Genomic DNA, 25340 nt, shown 5'->3' on the forward strand with positions numbered 1-25340 from the left:
TTATTGGAGTATAATTGCTTTAAAATCTTGTGTTAGTGTCTGCTGTATAACAAAGTGAATCAGAAAAATAGGATTCAAATAGATATTTTTTGAAATTTATAGTCTGACATAATTAAATAGACATTTGTGTCAATTACACAGCAGATACTTTATTAACCATTGTGATACCATAGTCAATAAAACATAGATCCTGCCTCTAAGAGGCCTAATCTAGAAGGAAGCTCAACAGTACAAAGCCCACATTATGGAGTTCTATGGACTTGAATTTGGATGCCATGTCAAATTATTAGCTATGTGACTTGGGCTAGTTAAGCTCCCTCTATCTTCATTCATTTGCCTGTAGAAAGCAAATAATAATAATAAATCACAAAGTTGTTGTGAAGATTACATAAGAAAATTCCTGTAATGTGCTCAGAAATGCCTGGCTGAAAGTGAAAACACATATATTTTAGCTGAGAAAGTTAAATAGTCATTTTCCTAATTTATATGTGTGTAGGCCCTAGGTCTAAAATGAATAATGGGAGTCCATAGTAATATAAAAATTACAATTCAGCATATCCTCAATTTCCAATATAATTTTAAAAAATCACTGAACAATTGTAACTGATTTCTGAAGAAGAAAAGGTGAAGTAAAGACTCTGTGTGATAAAATAGATAACTAATAAGAACCTGTTGTATAAAAAATTAAATTAAATTAAAAAAAAGACTCTATATGGTCTCCATGAGAGGTAGATACAAAGAAATAGCTTTCAATTCAATTTCAGGAAAACTCCACATTCATCACAATTTTCTATCCAAAAATGGAATGAGCTGCTTCATGAGTTAATGTAGTCTCTGCAACCCAATATATCAAACACCACTGAAGAACAATTTGAGATTGTAGAGAGATTAAGGTAAGTAATAATTTAGGAATAATTAATAATAAGCAATTGATCCAACCAGATGCTAGGAAAAGCTTCCAACATTGTATCCATGGCCTGACTCTCCATTTATTTTGCCACTGACAGAAGGCCATAATCAAGTTCTGGCTGTCGTTTTACCAATCAAACTGACTGTGTTCTGGTTGATTCTGAGCAAGTTTTAGAGTAACATACTCACCATGCTGTGAAACGATTGATTTCCCAATGAGTGGCCATCATTTTGCTTTTCTGGTCCCACACAGTGGAATCAACAAAATCAAAACAATTACAAATTATCGGTAAAAAGGCTGTGCACTATTATGCCACACTGAGTTTTCCCTTTTATTTGGATTTATTCTTTAAGTTCTGAAAACAATGTATTTTTTCGCATTATTGAGGACATTCATCAGCACCTATTTTGCACTTTTGCTAGAGTAAAACCATTAGTTGAAAGGATCTTCAGTGCTTATGCCTAAAGGTAGTCACGGAAAGCTATCATTTGGTATTGAAGGTAATGGAGTTTAGAATCAGAAAGACTGAGAGCTCCAGCTTTATCCAGTATGGCCTTGGGGACAGGTAACCTATGACTCTGCTTCCTTATTGGCTAAGAGTGGCATGGACATATATACACTACCAAATATAAAATAGATAGCTAGTGGGAAGCAGCCACACAGCACAGGGAGATCAGCTCAATGCTTTGTGTCCACCTAGAGGGGTGGGATAGGGAGGGTGGGAGGGAGACGCAAGAGGGAGGGGATATGGGGATATGGGGATATGTATAGCTGATTCACTTGTTATACAGCAGAAACTAACACACCATTGTAAAGCAATTATACTCCAATAAAGATGTTAAAAAAAAAAAAAAACTTGTTGCACAGGAAATGTATGGGCTTAAAAAGAAATAGTATTTTACCACGCCTAGAATGGTATTTAACACCTTTAATATTAAGTGATGAAAAATAGTAAATTTCCTTTTATTAATGTGTCCCCTTATTTCAACTCCATCTATTAACACTTATATGCTTTGGAGAGGACTAGAGACAGAGCTGGATAAATTAAGAAATTACTTTAAGTCTTTCCTTTATAGAGGAGAAAATTGAAGCCCAAGTTCTCACAGCTAAATAAGGGAAGCACTAAATGAGAGAAAATAATGTATTCCCCATCTCCTGCTTCCCAGTCCAATGCTCATTCTATAATACATATTATTTCTGGCAATGTCACATATTTGAAAGAAATAATTCTCTTGTCTTGAGAAAATTAAGTACAGCATAAAGTAGTAGAAAGAATATGAGCTTTGGAGTCAGACAGTTCTCCGTTTGACTCTGAGGTTTGCCACTTGGGTGCCCTGACCAAAGCACAACCTTTGTGACCCTTTGTTTTCTCATCTAAATTTGTGGGTAATCACGTGTAGCTCATGGGGCTTGTGTAAAAATTTGAAGTAAAGCATATAACGTCCTTAGAACAGCATTTGCCACTTTAAGAAATCTTGCTAAATATTAGCAAATGATAATAATTTAAAAAATGGGAAAAGCTTTAGGTATCTTAACAGGCTCAAGGAGGAGACAGGACAGGAAGTCCTGTTGGTTGTCCCCAAGTGCCACCAATGTGATGGTCACTCTCTGAACAGGAATTCACTACTACAACAGGAAGACACCAGTGTGTTGTGTTTTTCTGCTCATCCAATAGTTACCAAAAAAACACACATTTTTAACCTCTCCCTTCAGATTTTCCAAGCTCTGTTTCTTTTTCCACTCCTAATAAATATTCTTTTCAGGGAATGCCCATGTAGTGCCTGCAACATAACAACAGTTTCTGGCCCTACTTTGTTTCTGAGGCACATGGGTACTGCAGAGCACCCCACACCCAGAGCTGAGACATCCATCAAAATCTCTTTTCAGTGACTGTCACTGTCTCCAAGGTCTGTTTGCTGTTCTTGTTCTGGTGAATTAACTTACACCCATGGCTAAGCCTAATCCTGCCAAGTTCTTCAAGGAATTCAGAGCTCCATGAATTTAGATCTCTAATCTCTGCACATCATAATGCTACATGCAACCCGATACAGTGTGCACAATTTTACAGTATATTCCATTTGATTGCTTCTTCTTCAGTTGCTTTGCTATCCTCCATTTCCACAAGGATGCTCTGACTTGTGGTTTTAGTTCATGTCGGTATTTCCTTGTTTGCTAAATATTTCTGTTGGATAAGCTGGCTATAGAGGGATTTCTTTATAGAAAAAAATTCTTGAGTTTTATGATACATGGAAAGATAAATTTCCATAGGGATTTTAAAAAGTGCCTCCAAAAGAAGTTAAAACTTTTAGTTTGGATATTAAAAACAACTTACTCATTTGTATTGTGCCCATAACACTCTGCTTGTCAAGAGTATTTATAGCCATTTCAGAAAGTTCTATAACTCTGATAGCTTGTGTCTGCTACTTTCTCTTTTTACCCTTCTCTCATTTATAAATTGTCTAATTTCACATTTCTTCTTGTTCACCCTTGATACAGACTGAAGTATGTCGACACTTTAAGGACAAAGTCATGATTAGTAGTTCTATTTTACATTTACACAGACTTAGTTTGAATTTCAGTTCCTCCATTTACCTTGTGACCTTGTGCAAATGGCTTAGTCTGGCTTCAGTTTCCTTATCTGTGAAATGGAACTATAATAATCATACCTACTTGTAAGGTTATGAGGATTAAATTATGCATGTGAAATGCATGTAAAAAGACTCTGTACAATGCCTTTCATGGAGTAATCTTCACTAGTAATTTTTTAAAAGACTAAAACACTTAGACCAATGGGGTGAACATGTGATAGGACTCTAGGAATCTTAGTTACTTTTGTTAATCATTATTATTATCATCACTATCATCTATTTATGCACTTTACATATATCATCTGAATTTTCGCAACAACTCTAAAAGTTAGAATTACATACTTTTTTTTTTTTTTCCGGTACGTGGGCCTCTCACTGTTGTGGCCTCTCCCGTTGTGGAGCACAGGCTCCGGACGCAGAGGCCCAGCGGCCATGGCTCACGGGCCCAGCCGCTCCGCAGCACGTTGGATCCTCCCGGACCGGGGCACGAACCCGTGTCCCCTGCATCGGCAGGCAGACTCTCAACCACTGCACCACCAGGGAAGCCCAGAATAACATTCTTTTTACAATTGAGGTAATTACGGCTCAGAGAATTTTAGTAACTTCCCAAGATTGCTCAGTTAATAGGTGAGGGGAGATTTAAGCTAGGTTCTCTTAACAGTTTGGGTTCCTAATCACTAACTTTTTCAGTTTGAAAATTTAAACATGCATCAAAAGGGTAGTCCATGGATATGTTTTGTTGGTCTGATATGGATTTTTTTTTAATAGTCTCACATTGAAAACTTAGGGAAAAATCAGAACATCTAGCATCTTTGGGTTACAGTCCTATTTGGAGACAATTATCTAAAACTCATTGTCACTGTGACTTTCAACTAGACATACATCTCAAGTTCTTACCACTCCATATTGCTTCACTTCCTTCCATCATCTGCTTGGCCTCCACTGTCATGTAACTTTTATATCTCACTTGAGGATATGTAAGGTATACAATGTGTATTATTTTCTTAGTCTATCAGAACAATCTTAACCTTATGCATACTGAATAAATATTAAACCAGGGACACTACAGGCATCACCTACATTTCAATAACAGAAAAGATTAATTACCATTATTTCATTTATTGATTAAATGCTCATATATTGCCCTACTCAATCTCTCATGGCATGTTGTAATTCTGGCTCACACAGAAATATTAAAATGCACTGTCCCCCAAAAGGAAATAACAGATCAATGGAACAGGACAGAAAGTCCAGAGATAAACCCACGCACCTATGGCCACTTAATCTACGACAAAGGAGGCAAGGATATACAATGGAGAAAAGACAGTCTCTTTAATAAGTGGTGCTGGGAAAACTGGACAGCTGCATGTAAAAGAATGAAATTAGAACACTCCCTAACACCATACACAAAAATAAACTCAAAATGGATTAAAGACCTAAATGTAAGGCTGGATACTGTACAAACTCTTAGAGGAAAATATAGGCAGTATGGCAGTACACTCTTTGACATAAATCACAGCCAGATCTTTTTTGATCCACTGCCTAGGGTAATGAAAATAAAAACAAAAATAAACAAATGGGACCAAATTAAACTTAAAAGCTTTTGCACGGCAAAGGAAACCACAAACAAAATGAAAAGACAGCCCTCAGAATGGGAGAAAATGTTTGCAAACAAAGCAACTGACAAGGGATAAATCTCCAAAATGTACAAACAGCTCATGCAGCTCAATATCAAAAAGCAAACAACCCAATCAAAAAATGGGCAGAAGATCTAAATAGACATTTCACCTAAGAAGACATACAGATGGCTAAAAAGCACATGAGAAGATGTTCAACGTCACTAATTATTAGAGAAATGCAAATCAAAACTACAGTGAGGTATCTCACCTCACACTGGTCAGAATGGCCATCATCACGAAATCTAAAAACAATAAATACTGGAGAGGGTGTGTAGTAAAGGGAACCCTCCTACACTATTGGTGGGAATGTAAACTGGTACAGCCACTATGGAGAACAATATAGAGGTTCCTTAAAAAACTAAAAATAGAGCTATTGTATGACGTAGCAATCCCACTCCTCAGCATATATCTAGAGAAAACCCTAATTCGAAAGGATGCATGCACGCCAATGTTCATTGCAGCACTATTTACAATAGCCAGGACATGGAAGCAACCTAAATGTCCATCTACAGAGGAATGGATAAAGAAGATGTGGTACATATATACAATGAACTATTACTCAGCCATAAAAGGGAAAGAAATTGTGCCATTTGCAGAGACGTGGACTGTCATACAGAGTGAAGTAAGTCAGAAAGGGAAAAACAAATAATATCGCTTATATGTGGAATCTAGAAAAATGATACAGACGAACTTATCAGCAAAGCAGAAATAGAGTCACAGATGTACAGAACAAACTTATGGTTACCAAGGGGGGAAGGGGGGTGGGATGAATTGGGAGATTGGGATTGACATATATACACTATTATGTATAAAATAGATAACTAATGAGAACCTACCATATGGCACAGGGAACTCTACTCAGTGATCTAAGGTGACCTAAATGGGAAGGAAATCTAAAAAAGAGTGTATACATGTATACATATAACTGATTCACTTTGCTGTATGGCAGAAATTAACATTGTAAAGCAACTATACTCCAATAAAAAATATAATCAACAAAGACCTACTGTATAGCACAAGGAACTCTCCTCAATACTCTGTAATAACTTATAAGGAAAAAGAATCTGAAAAAGAATAGGTACATGTATATGTATAACTGAGTCATTTTGCTGTACACCTGAAACTAACACAATGCTGTAAATCAACTATATTCCAATATAAAATTAAATTTTTTTAAATGAATATTTTTTAAAAGGTAAAAAAGTAAAATGCACTTCCCCGTGGACATTGCTGTCTCACTGTTTTAATCCACTGTTTGGATGGATTCAACTCTCCTGGGGGAGGGAAACCTCAGGGAGTACAGTCTAAGACTGGGCTGCCTGGGTTGTGCCGTCTCAGCAGAAATTACACAAGGCACTGGGACAATGTGTCTTCTCATTTTCTCAGTCCATGGTTCCTTACTAGCAGTAATGCCAGAGATAGAGTGGGTAAAACAATATGGATATGCAAATAAACTATTTTCTACTTATATCGACTTGACAACAACATTATCTGTCAGGAGAAGGAACACAGCAGAACCTGGAGGTTCTCTTGAGCATGGAAGTGTAAATTAATTATTTTATACATAAATTGCAATCTTTTTTTTTTTTTTTTTTTTTTTTTTTTTTTGTGGTATGCGGGCCTCTCACTGTTGTGGCCTCTCCCGTTGCGGAGCACAGGCTCCGGATGCGCAGGCTCAGCAGCCATGGCTCACGGGCCCAGCCGCTCCGCGGCATATGGGATCCTCCCAGACCGGGGCACGAACCCGTATCCCCTGCATCGGCAGGCGGACTCTCAACCACTGCGCCACCAGGGAGGCCCCATAAATTGCAATCTTTATGAATTAATTTATTGTCTAAAACCCAATCTTCTCCAAACGCTTCCCTAGACCTCACCCAAAATATAGCTGACCTGTCATTATTGTTTATTTTGTTTGAATCAATTTTTCTCATTATAATGGCATTATTCTAGATGCGGTTTTGACAGACCTTTCAAATCTCAAACTCCACCAGATTACTTCGATGTCCCTGGCTCTCCCTGATTTTGTATGAAAAGAAAGCAAGCCACTCCAATGTTCTGCCTGTTTTCTTTCTTTCTTCTCTCTCTCTCTTTCCTAACAGAGTCAGGTTAATCTCCTTATTTTTCCTCAAATGCACTAATTTAAATCCTTTATATTTCTAGCTATCTTTGATGATATTTCTTCCTCCATGATATTCAAGTCCACTTCTGAATTTCCGTTTCTAATTAGTATTCTCTACATACACCTATATGGCAATAATAAATACTTTGTTTTCCCCCTTAAGCAGTCCCTAGCTATATCAGCAAAAGAGATGATGAATGGATGGATGGATGGACAGACATAGATAGTTATAAATAGATGACAGGTTGATCAATAAATAGAAATAATATTAAGCAAGAAGTCCGATTCTGAGAGAGAAGATGGGAAGATGCTTATGTACCCACTCTAAAAAAAAATTAATCCCTTGGTCAATCAGCAAAACTCACTGTTCTACTTTCAAAACATATTCAGAATTCAGCCACTTTCTTCACTACTATCACCTCCATGATGGTTCAGGCCATGATCATCTTTCATCAGGATTATTGCAATATCCTTCCAGCTATTATTCTGGTTCTGTTCTTGCACCCTACTTGTCTATTCTAAGCAGGGTGATCTTGATAAAACATAAGATTTTTAGATTAATTTTTCAGATTATGTCAATCCTCCCTTGGAAACCCTCTAATGAAATATTATTTTACTCATAGCAAAAATTAAACCCTTATTAAGACCTATAAAGGCCAACATAATCACTCCTCCTGCCCCCACTTTACCTCTCTGACTTAATTCCTCTCCACCCAACTCTTCTACTTGTTCACCCACCCAGGCACACTGGCTCCCTAGCTGTTTCCATGTACTTGGCCTGGAGCTGCTGCAGGGCCTTTGAACTTGACTTTTCCTCCACCATGAACTCTCCCCTATTATATATATATAGATGGTGTCCCTCTCACTTCATTTAGCATTTTACTGCAACACACACACACACACACACACACACACACACACACACACAAAACCTCTCTGAGAAGCCTTACTTAGCTATCTTTCTAAACTATCAACCATGCTAACCCCAACAGTTCATATTCCACACCCCTGCTTGATTTTTCTCCTAAACTCTTCTCACTATTTAGCAAATGTATTTTACTTACTTGCCTTATTTATTATCTGTGCCCTTCAATAAGCTCCATGAGGGCAGGGATATTTTTGTTGTTGTTGTTAATTGCATTCCTTGGCCCCTAGAACATCACCTGAACTAAAATACTTGTCAAATGAATGAGTAAATGATAAATGATAAGTGAGATAATACATGCTGAGCCCTGAAAGCAGTGCAAGACGCTGACCCACACATCTTCTTGGTTTAGACAGAACAGAAAGGAGGACTAGAACAACTCTTTCTCCTTACTCCATACCTCCAAAGATCCATGGCTCCACAATATCTTCAGAGAATATAGCTGAAACCTAACTACTAAACTTTCTTTCTCAAGTCTGTTTTGGAAAGGCATGTCATTCATTGCATCATGGGAGATCTTTTGTTGAAAGCCAAGTGCTTAATGGCTCATTTTTTCTTCCAGCATGAAATGAAAACTAAAATAAATCAAAGTAGCAACCTAACAGTCCAGAACAACCCTAGAAAAAAGTGTAAATGAATGTGCTCAATGATAAAAGAAAAAAAAATTCAGGATAGAAAAACATATTTCAATTCCTTCTTCCTAGGGATTTTGTGTAAGCAAAACTAAAGCAAACTTTGTACAAATCTTATTTCAGGATGCTTCTTTATTTATTACTCATAGCTGTCAAAAAGTTAAATAAGTAGTTACCAAACTTTGTAAGCCCTGAAAAATCAACTGTTTGTTTTCGTTCACTAACATGTCAAAAAAGTCAAGACATCAGCAGAGAACAAGTAAAGTTTAGACACAAAGCAATGTATCCCACAGTACCTTTTAGCTTTTTCTATGTTGACTGGGACCAGAGACCAGTGACGAACAAGGCCCCATCTTTGATAGATATAATGAAGTTTGAATGAATTAACAGAAGTTCTCTTGTATTACACTACAAGTGCCGTTTGGTTTTCTTACATGCATCAGAACGGATTTGTGTAAATTGGTACTTTTTGTAGCTGTGAATACGGGGATGACCTTTTCCGTATCAATATACCATCAAGTCACCAAACTCTCAGCACTTCCTTTATGAAACACAGTCACTGTCCTTCTGCAGCCCACATCCAATGAAATACATGAGGAAATCAAATGGAATTGTAAATTCCCTGGGTTGGTAACACTCGTGGACATTTGCTGTGCTTTGCCTCCCAGCTTCCATTACCCCCTTCTTCTGCTGATGTACTCTAATACTCTTTGGGGAAACTTATCTCCTCCTTCAGTGTGGTCTTGATAACTTTGTTACCAAACCAAACTTGGGTTTGCTTGCCCATGTGCAGTAAAGCCAATCTACTGACACTGGGTTGTGGTGAAGAAAGTTGCAGCATTTATTGCAGGGCACCAAACAAGGAGTCCATGCAGCTAGTGCTTAAATGGCCCAAACTCCCCAAAGGCTTTCAGGGAAAGGTTTTCAAAGACAAGGTGAGGGAGGGGGTATGTGGGTTGTGTGATCAGCTCCTGGACATTCTTATGATTGGTTGATGATGAGGTAACTGAGAGTCAACATTATCAACCTTCTAGTTCCAACCGGTCTGGGGTCTACGTGCTTGTGGGCATCATATAGTTAACTTCTTCCACCTAGTGGGGGTTTCAGTATCTGCAAAACAGCTCAAAGGGCGTGGTTCAGAATATTATCTATAGTACTTGAGGAGGAACTAAAGCTTCTTGACTTTGTTGAGTGGCTAAAGCATTATTATTTTATCTCGCTTGACAGTTTTCCTTTCTTTCTGCATTTTCCTCACTTCTCCAATTAAATTTACTCTTTGGAACTTGGGGAAGGCCTGGGAGGCTAAAGTTCTTCTACAGATAAGAGGCAGGTGGAGGAAATGGAGAGGTGTCTGTTCCAGGAAGGCCCCATAGGGTCCTGGCTCGGTTACAGCTTCATTATTCAAGATGTAATGCTCAACCACTTGGACTTTACCTCTGGGACTTCAGATCTTACATATAACAATACTACTACCTAAGAATTTTGAGTGTGTACAGGCATCAACCTAAGCCCTTTAGGTGCCCCACAACAAGTCAATAAACTATATGTTATTATTATTCCCACCTTACAATTGAAGCAAATATTCTAAGACCAAGAAGCCAGTCGTTAAGTGGAGACAGAATTCAAACCCAGATATGAACTGAGAACAAATATGTTTCAGCATTAGGCTATACAGCTTCTCTGTACTCAAGAACAAAACATTGGTTACAGCTGATTTGCCTCAGCAGCAACTTCCTGATGAAATAGTTTATTCTTTCCTGCTACCAGGATCTCTGGGGCTACCTGGGTTTAATTTATCTTCTGATATTCTTCATTTGTATGACTGTACCATAGCCTTCTAAGTTGACTTTTTGTTAAGATATCTGGAATCAGTTCTTGTTTCTTGATATTAATGAATCTTAACACTGTTTTTTCATAGTTTCTATCTGCATTTGACTCTTCCAAGAGGATATTGCTGTGGAGATCCAAAAACACGTTTGTTTTCTAAAATCTATTTTAAAGGTACTACAGGCTGTACTGCTGTCTCACCGTGGGCTCTGTATATAATGGGGTGAGCCTGTGTGCATTGCTGATGTATGAAGTCCTGCTATTCAGGGCAGGGTCAGAGCTCTGCAAAAGGAGTTCTCTCCATGAATGCCTTTCTGGGTCAAAGGGATTGTTTGATTTTCCTAACTTCAAAACTGTGAGTTTGTTTCAGCTTTGACCTTGTTATATAATCCCAGCAGAAGCACACATCTCATCAGTTCAGGGGCTGCTGTCGGCATACTCTGACATCCCAACTGGAATATCACAGTTCAAGAGAGGCCAACCTGAATAAAGAAGGCAAATTTACCAATACCATCATTGTAAAGATGTTGTTTTCTCTCTCTCAGTACTTATGCCTCTAAAAATATATCTTCTATAACCTGGTTTATAGAAGATATATTTTTAGAGGCGTAAATACTGAGACAGTATAAAATAAAAAGCTCTTATTATTACTTTAATGGCCTTGTGTCCTTTCAAAAATCACCCCCACCTCCACTCCATGTGTTATTGATAACGCTATCAAGCCAGGGTCCTACTTCCCAGCCACAGAGATGGGCATCTAATCCAGACTGGCCAATTAGAACACCCAATCCAGAACAGTTAGTGAAAAAAAAAAAAAAAAAAGACTCGTCCTCCAAACAGGTCCAATCAATGTTCGTTTTAAAATAACTGATGCAGCCACCAGGAAGGAGAAGGTTCTTGAGATTATGACATGTTAGACTATAAATCTGGAGCAGTTTATAATGTCCATGCCGTGGTTATGCGAGATCTAAAGAACAGAATAACCTAGGCAGAAGTAGAGAAAGGAGCAGAAACCGATGGCATCATTTGACCCTCCATATCCTACATTGCCTAAAGCCAGAACTACTGCCTTGATTTCCTTATCATGTCCATTAGTTCCCCCACCTCCCTCCCTTTATCCTTTTTTGCATAAAGAAGTTTGAACTGGACTTTTGTAATCTGTAAATGAAAAAGTCCTGGTAAATCTTGCATGCCTATAAACTAGAATATATATTGAGAATTTTTAAGTATATTGGGTTTTTTTCCTTATAACATCAACACAGTTTATAATATTTATCTATTGTATTATCTACCTATACACACAAACACATTTTATTTTTATAAGACCCCTAAACACTGGGGAAAATAAAGAACAACTCAGTCATTTAGAAGTACGTTCCTAATATCTATGTGTTGTCATATGGCATAATCATACTCTTTAATGATTAAAATTGTTGTCTTCTGAATTCTTATCATGAAAGTCTTCAGTATCTTCTCTTACCTAATTGACCCATCTCTTCATCACTTCCTTCCTTCCATACAGACATTTGAGATGTTTCCCTTCCTCCACAATCAAAATTCGTTTTTCCAAAAATTCAGTGGGGCTATCCAATATTTTAGTTAATTTTGGATGTCTCCTCTATGAAAAGACATAAAAAGATAGTCTTAAACTAAGCTGAAGGTTGCCTACCTCATTCACTGAGCATGTATCAGATTATTAGGACAATTTCCAGTAAGAATAATTTCCTATAATTCTAGAGCAGACATTTTTTTGTGATGCTGTCACGTGTTAACTTATTTGTTTTTCAATGTACCTACCTTGCAATAGGTAAGTACATTGAAATTACCACTACAGAGAAAATGGATATTGAGAAATACAGGTTGCCTGCCCCCACTTTACTCAGCTATAAAGAGCCACAGTCTGGATTCAAATCCAAATCTTGCATCTCTAAGTTCAGTGGTATCTTCACTCAAAACATTTGTTCTTTCATCTGATCCATATATAAGGGTTATAATTATATTTTTTAGAAAATTAGCTCACATTACATTAAAAATTTGAAAATAAATGCAAAATTTATACCTCATGTTGTTTTAAAACTTGAAGAGACAATATTATGATGATGTCCTAATGACCATGATCATGAAAGATGCATTTCTTGTCTGAGATTCAACTTAGAAAAAACAAAGTTTAGGTATTATTTCTTGGGAGTTGGGAGAAGGGAGAAATCTTCCCTTTTTTCCAGCACATGGAAATTGGTACAGAACTTCCTCATGTGTCTTCTGTTATGACATATAATTCTTTCTATGTAACCTGGTCAGTTGAGTTATTCATGCTACCTTTTGTATTAGAAGCCACTTTGATTCCAAGCCATGTCTCTACAATGTAACCGTTGTTGAGAAAAATATGAATTAGCTATGAAACTATAAATACATTCCTCCTCTCCCTGGTTAAATCGGTTGAACTTCAGCTCTGCGAGCATGCTTGATCTAACTTTATCTTTTATTATTTATTAATATCTGTGTTCTGTGATCTCAAGTCACCCCCCACTGCCTGTGTGTTCATGCTACACAGTGGAGTTTCGGACCAAAGCTGAGCTCCCCAGGTGGTCTGTGACCTGACAATAGTTTCAAAGCCTCTTGCCTCTCAGTGAAAAGGAATCAAATCTATCACAGGCTACATTCTTTTCAGGTGAACAGGATGGAAAAAGCTTCCTGCCATTTGTCATTTCCAGCCTCTTCCATGTTGCACATTAAATAAATCTGTTTTAATGTCTCTGGCTTGTGACCTCCTGTCATCTGTTGAAGAACAAGGTGGTTTGTGGGGAGTTTGGCAAAGAGGTCATATTAATCTCAGTGGGGAATGTCACCAACCTGAGTCCTTTTCAAAAGCTTCAGAAATGATGATCGATTATCTGTAGTAAACTGCAATGTATTTACTATCTAAGGGTATGTGACACGGCATAAAAGTTTGATTGAATTTTCACCTTCAAATTACTTTACAATGATATTTGAATTTGAAATTTGTATATAAAATTCTTGCTTTAGGTTCTTTCCTACATCCTAGGGTGAAGAAAAAATAAGTATAATATAAGCATCCTGTTCTGAGTTATATCAGAAATGATAATGATTTTAAATTTTCTTGCTAGTATTACATCTAAACACTATTTTAATTTTTTCTTTTGTATGCAAGTAGAGAGAAAAAATTTAAGAGTGTGTATAATATATATGTGTGTTTTGCTACTCCAACATCCATTCAGTCTTCTTAAGGTAACAGCACCTGTGTTATCAGTTTGGGGACCACCAATTCTCTACTCTGGGTCCATGTGGTTCAGTTCAGGTTGACTGTATCTCTTATTCCTAGAAGAGAAAAATGATCCAGGTGTGGCCTATCAGAACATTGTACCAACCCCAGCCCCCAAGACTAGCTCTGGGCAGGCAAGTGATCAACATAGGCCAATGGCATTCTATCCCTGGACTTCTTATGGAAGTTTAAGTGAAGCTCACTTTCCACTGGGATTACTGAGCTGGTAGAATGCAAACCTGGAAATGATGCTATTTGTTTTACCATCCCAAAGTGAAAACCTGCTTGAAAATAAGCAAATATGAAAGAAAGCAAAACTGAGAGATGGAACTGATGGTATCCCTTGATCTAGCCTTGCCAAAAAGCTTGAACTTTTCAATTACATAAGCCAAATTCTCTCTCTCTCTCTCTCTCTCTCTCTCCCTGCTCCCGTCACCAAGCCAGTTTCACCTGCAATTGAAAATCTCCTAACATAATAGTTGAATAAAATTTTGATAAACTTTTTTACCACAGTAATTCAGTAACATTTAAAAAAAATCTAACGTTAATACACGATGGAGAAATATTTTTGAGAAGGAATCATAGTAATGGTGAAAGCTGATTTGTGAAACAAAAGCAGTTTTTCTTAATATAACAGTGAGAATTATATGAGTGGTCTATGCAAAGCAATGGGTTTTAAAATATAAAGTTTTTTAGTCAAGTAAAATTTTTTGTAGGGGAACTGACAAACAGAATTTATTTACAAAATAGATTCAGGATTTTACCCTTATGAAATCAGTTTGTGTTATATATACAGATTGATTGAATTGTGGGGAAATTTGGCTGACTTCAGCATTAAGACTCGCAAACAGGTAAATCTTGTGTGTGTTGCATGCATATGTATCTGCAGTGCTAAATAACCAATTCTACTTAAGTTTTTGTGGAATACATACAAATATTTTTCCAGCACTATTCCATGAGCCATGGGGTAATTTATACTAATAACAGTCACCACTTACTGCATGCTTTTTGTGTGCCAGAAATCCTGCTTTGACTCTACACACATCATCTCAATTTCTCCTAAATAGTCCTCAAAAGTAGATACATCTATCTCCCTTTTATAGATAAGGAATTAAGGCCCCAAAGAGTTTTAGCCACTTGACCAAGGACATATTGGAACAAAAGGTAGATGTGAGACTTTTATCAGGTCTATCTGTGTGATATGCACAGGTTTGAAATACAACTTTTACTCTCATGGAATCAGAAATGTTTTAATTTTATTTTTTCTAAGCATAGTGAGGGATGCCTACCAAATACAAGGCACTAGCCTAGACATTAGGAATGCAGAGTCAAGCAAAGCAAATTTTTGTGCTCAGGATATCCATGGTCAAGGAGCTAACTTTGAGGACAAAAACAAGAAGATAAGCTGCTTCATATTGGAATGCTATTGCCTTGGATTTTACTGCAGAACACCAAAATTCTAAATGGAATCTGAGAAGCCCTAAGGCAGGATAAAATGAGCAGAATGAAGGAATATAAGGGAAAGCTGCTCTGACCCAAACCTTCGCAGAAAACTTGAGGCTGAATAGGAGATTTAGAGCATCTCGTTGCACCTCTATTCACCAGTTACTGATATAAAAAGTAGAACAACAAAGAGATATCACTACACACCTATTAGAATGGCCAAATCCAAAACACTTAACAGTACTAAATGCTGGCAAAGATGGAGAGCTACAGAAACTCTCATTTCTGGTGGGTATGCAAAATGGTACAGTCACTTTGTAAGACAGATTGACAGTTTCTTACAAAACTAAACATACTTTTACCATATGATTCAGCAATCACACTTCTTGGTATTTACCCAAAGGAGTTGAAAACTTGTGTCCACACAAAAACCTGCACATGGATGTTTATAGCAGCGTTACTCATTATTGCCAAAAATTGGAAGTAACCAAGATGTCCTTCAGTAGGTGAAAGGATAAACTGTGATACATCCAGACAATGGAACTTATTTAGTACTAAAAAGAAATGAGCTACTAAACCAAGAAAAGACATGGAGGAAACTTCAATGCACATTACTAAATGAAAGAAGCCAATCTAAAAAGGTATATGATGTACGATACCAACAATATGACATTCTGAAAAAGACAAAACTACAGAGACAGTGAAAAGATCAGTGGTTGCCAAGGTTTAGGAGGGAGGGAGGGGTGAATATGTGGAACACTTAGGACTTTTAGGGGAGTGAAACTACTTGGTATGATGCTATAATGGTGGATACATGTCATTATACATTTGTTAAAACCCATAGAAGGCACAACATCAGGAATGAATCGTAATGTAAACAATGGACCTTCAGTGATAATAAAGTGTCAGTGTAAGTTCATCCATTGTAACACATGTACCACTGTACTGGAGGATGTTGTTAATGGGGGAGGCTATACATATGTGGGAGGAAGGGGTATGTATATATAGAATCTCTGTACCTCCTGCTCAGTTTTGCTATGAACCTAGTACTATGCTAACAAATAAGATGTATCTAAAAAATAAGTAAAAATAAATGTAATGGAAGCAGTGTCATATAGCAGTTAAGGCACAGGCTTATAAAATCAGAATTTGAATCTCATATTCACCACCTATTGGTGTTACAGCTTTGTGAAAGTTACCATCTTTTGACCATCCATTTATCTCTAAGTGAGAAAAATAATTACTAGCTCAGTGGGTGGTTATAAGGATTAAATGAGATAATATATGGTAGAAGGCTTCTGTATTTCCCTGCTTGATATCTATTCCCTCTTTCTGGCGGTTAAAAGTAATTTGTTCCATCATGGACAGCCCTCCCCCAGCATCCAACTGTGGTTCATATAAAAGTGATTAAGCCTTTGCTTGAAACCAGGCAAATCATTCATATTAAATGGGTCAAGGTTAAATATACCACCAAGATGGAGCAATAAGTGAAATTCTAGAACTTCTGCTGGAACTACTGGGAAAAGGAGCTATCTTTTTTCCTGAAGTTGCTAATTGTTACCATAAATGTGGTGGAATATAAACCATACGTTACTAGTAGCCATTTACCACAGTGTGGAAAGAGTTTGCCTGAGGCTGAGTTAAAAAATGGCAAAACAGGGCCTCCCTGGTGGCGCAGTGGTTGAGAGTCCGCCTGCCGATGCAGGGGATACGGGTTCGTGCCCCGGTCTGGGAGGATCCCATATACCGCGGAGCGGCTGGGCCCGTGAGCCATGGCTGCTGAGCCTGTGCATCCGGAGCCTGTGCTCCGCAACGGGAGAGGCCACAACAGTGAGAGGCCCGCGTACCACAAAAAAAAAAAAAAAAAAAAAAAAAAAAAAAAAAAAATGGCAAAACATTGAACCAAAAATGGAGAGACACAGTTTCTTTAAGACATTGATTGAACGTGTGAGTCCCTCCGTGCTTAAAGGTTTCTTTGGCCTGTGAACAAATTTGAATATAATTTATCTCCTTAGCCAGTGAAAAACTGTTGGTTAGTACCCTGCATAAACTACTTACTATAGTGAGTGTGCACTTATCACATATCTTTAATATTTTCTGAAACTGTTAGGTGATTATCTAATCTTTATATTTTTATTCAGTTCTTATATCATTATAACATACCTTGCCAATGCTCTGTGAATGTTGTTTTGAAGACAGGAACTAATATTCCTGTGTATGTTTCCAGCCATATAGTACTTGGGTTTCAAATAAATACCTATAGATTATATTTTCTCTCTATTATAATTAACACATTGTCATTCCTGAAACAATAGGTTTCTGATTTTTATTTGTATCGCCCCCATGAAATAAATATTAGGTCAGTTAGGATTTAAAATGGCATCTAATGAATCTAAAAGAGAGTATTTGCAGAACACTACTCAGTCATTGAAAGGATTCTGCATGTTTAGGATTATGAAAAAAAGAGAGGCAATGCAACAATACTGATCTTATAGCTAGGATCTAGCACTAGAAATAGGATTCAACTTTATAGATGATTGTTTACCTTTGGATTTGAAATCAAAATTTGTATTATGTGGCCATTCCAGGACAAAATCCATTTACACACAGCACTATCTCAGTGTAAAATGGCAAGACCCAAATTTTTTACTTTTGAAGGCAAATTCCCATTGACATCCTGCATATAGAATATGAGGACTATATTTAGTTACAATCCTGAGTATAAAGTAATTTTAAAACATGGAGTATGCAGAGCCTTTGAATTGCTATTATCTCCTTCCAAGCTGTTGGTGACCTGCCAAAGAAGATCTCTTCAACTACCTTCTTCCTATCACAACATAATGCAACAGAATTACACCATCTCCTGACAAAAATATGTGATATGGCCTAGAGTGTGTTCAGAGATCATATGTCATATTTAGCCATCAGGAAACCCTATAAGGCCAGAGTCTCTGAGAAGAAACACCTCCATGACAGCAAGGACTTTTATCTGTTTTTCTTCACTGATATATCCGAAGTGCCTAAAAGAGTGGCTGTAACATCACAAGCACTGAATAATTTTTTAAGTGAATGAATGGATGCAAGAATAAATTTTCTTATTAAAAGAACAAATGTAGCTAAACTGGTTAAACATAAGAAAGGAATCTAAGTTTTATACCTATTATTCTGAGACCTGGACATCTTATCTTTCTATACTGTCGTGTGAGATTTCTATGATATCAGAGATAAAAATGGACTCAGAGAAGGAATAAAAATGTATACTTACTACATACTTTGTTTCATTGCAGAATAATTTATGGTAACAAAGTACTGGAAAATATCTAAATCCCCAGGAATAGGATATTGGTTAGGTAAATTATGCTACATACATATAATAGAATACCCTACAGTCATAAAAATAGTACTCAAGATGCTAAATAAAATTTAAAACTATCATTATATAAAAAGTGGAAAAGTAAATTGAGAAACTTTTCACATATATTATGCCATATGTTTTAAACTGCATTGTCTATATAGTTGAAAATTAACATTGAACATTTTGATGGTTTCTAATTTACATAGTAAACATATCTTTAATATACTTATATCCCTGATAAGTGAAGTTTTTATGAGCACAATGTTAGTGATTTTGGTTGTGAGGGGCACTGAAGAAGAATCTGGGGAATAAAATCTCAACAAATATATTTAAAGACAACACTATTAGTTCAGGCTCTCTTTTCTTCCAATCCAAAGATTTGGAGGTATTTATACTTGAAGCATGAATAGAAAGAGAAACAGGAAAGAGGACAGGAATGAAGAGAAATATGCTGCCCCAGTTTTCTCTTTTCCATAAAGAAATAGAAAGGCACAACGTACATCTTTCCGAGTGCAGATGCTCAAACTCATTTCTGTTCATTTAAGTAAGAAACTATGAGGATGATAATCACTGGGTTTGTGGAATTGTGGTCCTGAAGTTTCCACTGTGAGAATGTTGCAATAAAGAGTATTAATATTCTCTGAGATGCTTTTGTTATCATAAAATCACAACCAACACAGTGAAGAGTAATACTCCTTTTCAATTTCCTACATTAAAACTATAGTCTGGGGCTTCACTGGTGGCGCAGTGGTTGAGAGTCTGCCTGCCGATGCAGGGGACACGGGTTCGTGCCCCGGTCCGGGAAGATCCCACATGCCGCGGAGCGGCTGGGCCCGTGAGCCATGGCCGCTGAGCTTGCGCGTCCGGAGCCTGTGCTCCGCAACGGGAGAGGCCGCAACAGTGAGAGGCCCGCGTACAGAAAAACAAAACAAAAAAAAACCTATAGTCTGCCATTAAATAAGTCACTCACACATTGCTGATACTGTGCTAACAAAAGGGAAGCATGCTGTGACTTTGCCTTTCATCAATATTTACTTTTTATCAATATTCATCTATCAGAAATCTGTAAATATTCAATAAATTAACATCTGATATAATCAGGAAATTTGCTTCCTTTTAAGAAAAGTTTATAGTTGTCTCTATTAATATTTCAAAGGTTACATCAAGATTTTATGACCCAGGGACTTGTGAAAATCTCCTCCAATGTGAAAATTTCATCCTGGACTTGCAATGTGTTCATTATTTCTACATTATTACTTGTCTTATAACATTTTATGTGTTCATTACACAAGTTTTGACTATCTTAATAACTCTGGTGATGTGTCAAATATAAAATAATACTGCATTGAAAATGGTTATTTAAATTTAGATTTATAAAGTATCACTTTCAAATTATATTAGTATCCAGATTCCTAATACATTTAATACTTGATTCCATGGCAGTAAACAAAATTCATATCACTATGAAGTTGCAGCCTACCTACCCATAAAGTCCTGAAGTAACATAGGTATCCAATCCACTGCACTTCAACAGTTAAGAAAGTAAGCTTACCTATCATTAAGTCATTTATCCCTTTTCACTTATAACAAAAATGTTAGATGAATAAAATCAATCAGGATGGTTTTAGTCCATAATCAATAGCTTGTTTTATTGTATCACTTGAGCTTCTCAAGCAGCATATACTTAGGTCAGAACTAAAAAAAAAATGTGAAAACTAACAATGAGATATGGCAGTTTTCTCACCAAAACTGTGAACTTTTTGAGGGCCATGACTGTGGCATACATTTCTGGAATCCAGTTAATAACTCAGGAAGTTTTATTAACTTTAGTCCAGCAGTCAAATAAACAGCAATGTCCCCGTCTATTCTGTAGCTACAGGATGCATTCAGGACCATGGACAACACACAGTCCATCTTCCTTAATTATGACTTCAGCATGCTACCAACTAGCTGTGAAAATGCAAAGCTTATCTTCTCTTTTCAGATACACTGAAAGCAAACTCCATATTCATATTATAAAAGGCAGTGCAACTTCTGATGTTTGGAAAGCAGTGGGCTCACCATTAAGTGAAAATAAATGTCATTACTTGCCAAATGTCTTTTTTTCCTCTACAAATATATGTTTCACAATTGCAAGGACTTTATCATGTCTGTTGCTGTATATTCATTGCTCAGCCAATAGTCTGGGACATAACATGTTGTTGAATAAGTGATCCATGTGGTCACTCTCTGGTAAAACTCTCATTATTAAGCACCACAACAACAAACCAACAACAACAAACACGTTCTTAAGATTTCTTAATAAGAAAGCCGGTAATGGGACTTTAAAAAGTGATGACTGTGTAGCCAGCTTCAGTCAAGTTAAAGTTCAACAAAGGACTCATAAATTCTACATAACCAACAATCTATTGTGCTCTTAATTCATAAATTCAGTGAAACCATTTTGTGTAACTAAAATGTTTCTACAAAAAGAACACCATTAAAAATACATGTTCTCCTCCCTAACACCATACACAAAAATAAACTCAAAATGGATTAAAGACCTAAATGCCAGACACTATCAAACTCTTAGAGGAAAACATAGGCAGAACGCTCTATGACATAAATCACAGCAAGATCCTTTCTGACCCACCTCCTAGAGAAATGGAAATAAAAACAAAAATAAACAAATGGGAAACTTAAAAGCTTTTGCACAGCAAAAGAAACCATAAACAAGACCAAAAGACAACCCTCAGAATGGGAGAAAATATTTGCAAATGAAGCAACTGACAAAGGATTAATCTCCAAAATTTACAAGCAGCTCATGCAGCTCAATAACAAAAAAACAAACAACCCAATCCAAAAATGGGCAGAAGACCTAAATACACCTTTCTCCAAAGAAGATATACAGATTGCCAACAAACAAATGAAAGAATGCTCAACATCATTAATCATTAGAGAAATGCAAATCAAAACTACAATGAGATATCATCTCACACCGGTCAGAATGGCCATCATCAAAAAATCTAGAAACAATAAATGCTGGAGTGGGTGTGGAGAAAAGGGAACACTATTGCACTGTTGGTGGGAATGTAAATTGATACAGCCACTATGGAGAACAGGATGGAGGTTCCTTTAAAAACTACAAATAGAACTACCATATGACCCAGCAATCCCACTACTGGGCATATACCCTGAGAAAACCATCATTCAAAAAGAGTCATGTACCAAAATGTTCATTGCAGCTCTATTTACAATAGCCAGGACATGGAAGCAACCTAAGTGTCCATCAACAGATGAATGGATAAAGAAGATATGGCACATATATAAAATGGAATATTACTCAGCCATAAAAAGAAATGAAATTGAGTTATTTGTAGTGAGGTGGATGGACCTAGAGTCTGTCATACAGAGTGAAGTAAGTCAGAAAGAGAAAGACAAATACTGTATGCTAACACATATATATGGAATCTAAGAAAAAAAAAAAAAAGGTCATGAAGTACCTAGGAGTAAGACGGGAATAAAGACACAGACCTACTAGAGCATGGACTTGAGGATATGGGGAGGGGGAAGGGTAAGCTGTGACAAAGTGAGAGAGTGGCATGGACATATATACACTACCAAACGTAAAATAGATAGCTAGTGGGAAGCAGCCGCATAGCACAGGGAGATCAGCTAGGTGGTTTGTGACCACCTAGAGGGATGGGATAGGGAGGGTGGGAGGGAGGGAGACGCAAGGGGGAAGAGATATGGGAACATATGTATATGTATAACTGATTCACTTTGTTATAAAGCAGAAACTAACACACCATTGTAAAGCAATTATACTCCAATAAAGATGTTAAAAAAATACATGTTCTCAAAGATTTATATATGTAGATAGAGTAAAAACATTATTCAGAGACTATGACAGTACAAATATAAGACTATAAGTAAGATGCATGGCAATGTATCAAATCATGAAATGTTTAAACCTCCACATGGTGCAGGGAGGGGGCAGAGATTTATGTGCTGGCAGAACTGCACTCATGCCATTGGCACGCATCATTAGAGAATGACTGCAACTATAAAACAGGTATTGATGACTAGAACAACTTAGTGTATTTCAGCCTAAGGCAAAAAAAAAAAAAAAGAATGTTGTCACATGACATATCTTTGAATACCCGAAGGGGGAAAAACACTCTGGTTGAAGCCTAGTCGACTAAAAACATTACACATAGCTAAAGACTGGCAATTACCTGAACATAACTAGTCTCTCTGCACTAAGTTCACAGTTACTATAGACTGAATACCAGTCCTTTGCACCCTGAAAATAAAAAGAGATTATTAATATATACAGTCTTTTTCTATTAATATTCATGGCATTATTTAACTGTGACCTACAGAATTTCAAAGCAAATCTAAGCAACGAAATACAGAATGGTGTTGTTTTTTTCTGATATAAAACCTGTGTAATCTGGGATGATGGAGAGATTGATAGTCTGCTTACCTTCCAGACAGTGGCTTCAAGTATCTCTACAAACTCTGATGAAATATGACTTTGGAAATGCTGACTGCAGCAATTCTGGATGAATGCAGTCACAATATGCCCTCCTTCCAACACACAAATATACACAGGTCTCCTGCAAAACTGTGTTCTGTTTTTCAAACTAAGGTGCCCTTTTCATAAAATAAATATATAGTCTATATGGAACAGTCTCTGGTTGAAAGTTAAAAAAAATCAGCTGGCCATTTACTGACACAATGTCGAGAAACTGGTTTCATTGATTTTTTTTTTCTTTGCTGAGGTATTTATACAAACCCCAAACATATTTTATTAAAAAAAAATCAAACAGTTAAATCCAAACAAATTGCCAGTCAGACCATGTGCAACAGATTCTACTGTCCAAATAACCTGTATCTTCTGAAAGGCCTTCCATCAGATTTTTGTTCCAAACAGACCACTATGTAAAAATACTGCTGGAATTAACTGGTTGACTCAAACTCCAGTGGACAAAGACTACATTAGGAACAATTTCTACAGGTAGTACTAATTTGGGACAAAACGAGCATTAGCTCATAGAAGGAGGAAAGAAATAAAGGGCCCATTTCTTTCACAAGACAATGACTTCATTGGTCCGTTAATAGAGTCAGCATTACATTTCCCACAATTAACATATATTTGTAAGGCAGCAAGATGACATCAAAGAAAGAGCATAAAACTAGCAGACAGGGGGGTTAATGATTACAATACTGAGCTGTGAAATCAACCAGACAAATTTGTATCTGAAGTCTTCTGCTTTATCTCTGGGTTCATTTAGACCCTAGACCTCCATTTTTGTATCTGTAAAATGGATAGTGATATTGTCTAACTCCTAAGTTGTGAGTATTAAAAGAGATAATATACAAAAAATGTAATTTCATGTAGTGCATGACACATAATGAACACTCATAAATGCTACTTCTTAATCTTAGTAGACTTAACTATGTCATTAACCAGCAATGTGACTTCTGCTGGTTGATAACAATAATAGATTACTGAATTCTTATTTGGGGCCAGAGTCTATACTAAAAATTTTATCTAGATTAAATTAACATAAAATTAAATTTGTGATATTAACACACAATTCTTCTTTGTTCAGATGGAGAAAAATCAAGGCTCAAAGAGGTCAAGTAATCGAACCCTGGTGAAGGATCAGGTTTGACTAACATCAAACACTACATGTTACAGCCTGTACATTCATCCCCATGCTCCCCACTTATCAAAATAGAAAGAATAGAAAAAAAATGCAGAAGAAAAATAAGTTCTACCTATAAGATAAACAGGAAAGAGAAGGAAACAGCAACTTAATTACTATTCTACATGTGTTTAACATGGTGCTAATTGTTTTGCCTATACAGTACAATTAATTCTCGCTAAATTCTTAAGAAGTCATTACACCTATTTTAAATAAGACAGTATACACATCTACTTCAAGAAAAAATGGACTGATAACAGAATTAAGATCTGCTGAAAACTCCATGAAGTCCCTTTCCTCAACCCACTGTCACAAGTAACTAATACTCAGAATTGAATGCTTAATATCTCCATCATTTTTAATACTTTCACATGTATTTATCCCAAACAATATAAAGCAATATTTAGTGTATTTCACTTCCATATATGGCATTGAACTTCATGTGTTCTTCAAACATTTTTTCACTGAAATATATACTATAATATTTATCCATTTTGATATGCATAGCTCTAATTCCTTCAATGTCACTACTGTATATTACTCAATTTTCATAAAACATCACATTTTATTTATCTATTCAATTTTAAGAAAACACCACAGTTTATCTAACTATTTTTTCCCTGTTGAGACTTTTATCCCCACTACTACATATAAGTTTTCTGTTTTCTGTATATTACACAAGGGCCCATGTAAAAATGCACAGAACATTCTCTAGAACCTACACCTAGGAATTGAATTGCTATGTAGGCAATGTATGTTTTTAACCACTCTTATTGTTGCCAAATGTTTCACTTCTTCAACTTTTCTAGGTATTGCCAAATTGCTCTCCAAAATAGGTACACTAATGTATAAGGGTTTCTCTCACATTACATACTCTTTGATTGAC

The sequence above is a fragment of the Hyperoodon ampullatus genome (genome assembly GCF_949752795.1).
Source record: "Hyperoodon ampullatus genome assembly, chromosome: 4".
Lineage (NCBI taxonomy): Eukaryota > Metazoa > Chordata > Mammalia > Artiodactyla > Ziphiidae > Hyperoodon > Hyperoodon ampullatus.